Source organism: Aptenodytes forsteri, unplaced genomic scaffold (genome assembly GCF_000699145.1).
Source record: "Aptenodytes forsteri isolate BGI_AS27 unplaced genomic scaffold, ASM69914v1 Scaffold166, whole genome shotgun sequence".
In the NCBI taxonomy this organism is placed as follows: Eukaryota; Metazoa; Chordata; class Aves; order Sphenisciformes; family Spheniscidae; genus Aptenodytes; species Aptenodytes forsteri.
In genome coordinates, this window is record NW_008796110.1 from 10866614 (window position 1) to 10866931 (window position 318).

Below are 318 nucleotides of genomic sequence, written 5' to 3' on the forward strand. Positions count from 1 at the left end.
AGCCGAAGCGCGGCAGATGATACCAGCGACACTAAGCGACGCTGTCACACCTCCAAGTCGGACAGGCTTGGTAAAGACCACAGCAGATGGGCCTAGCGAGAACTGAGAGCTCAGAGGGGCCCTAAGGGCAAATAAATCCACCAGAACGAGTCCCAGTGTCCCCCCTTTCCCACACCGCGTCCTCAGTTCCTCCCCCAGCCACCCCAGCGACCCCTAACCTCTCCAGCCCCTCCGCGTCCGCCTTCCCCCGGCGCCACAACAGCGATTCCTACACGAAGCGCTGCGCCATTGGCGGCCCCACGTGACGCGGCGCGGCGC